The sequence below is a fragment of the Acanthisitta chloris genome, unplaced genomic scaffold (assembly GCF_000695815.1).
Source record: "Acanthisitta chloris isolate BGI_N310 unplaced genomic scaffold, ASM69581v1 scaffold40242, whole genome shotgun sequence".
In the NCBI taxonomy this organism is placed as follows: Eukaryota; Metazoa; Chordata; class Aves; order Passeriformes; family Acanthisittidae; genus Acanthisitta; species Acanthisitta chloris.
Genome location: NW_008660736.1, coordinates 25952 through 26237, shown reverse-complemented (window position 1 = coordinate 26237; position 286 = coordinate 25952).

Genomic DNA, 286 nt, shown 5'->3' with positions numbered 1-286 from the left:
TTTCAGCTGCATTATGCTGAGTTGGTGCAGAGAGCAGCTGGTGCTCTGCTCAGTGCTCTCACAGCAGAACTCACTGTGGAGAGACCTCTGGCACAAGGCTGTGTAGAGCTTTAGATTTTGATGGTTGTGGGAATTCCAGCATCATATTGTTCCTGGTTCCCTTGGAATGAAGGGTTGGAACCAGCTGTGGTTCTGCTGTAATGTAGTTGTGATAAGAGCTTGGCTCATATTACGGTAGTGTTCCAGAGAACTCGGAAATAGCTGAAAATAGAGTATCATAAAGCAA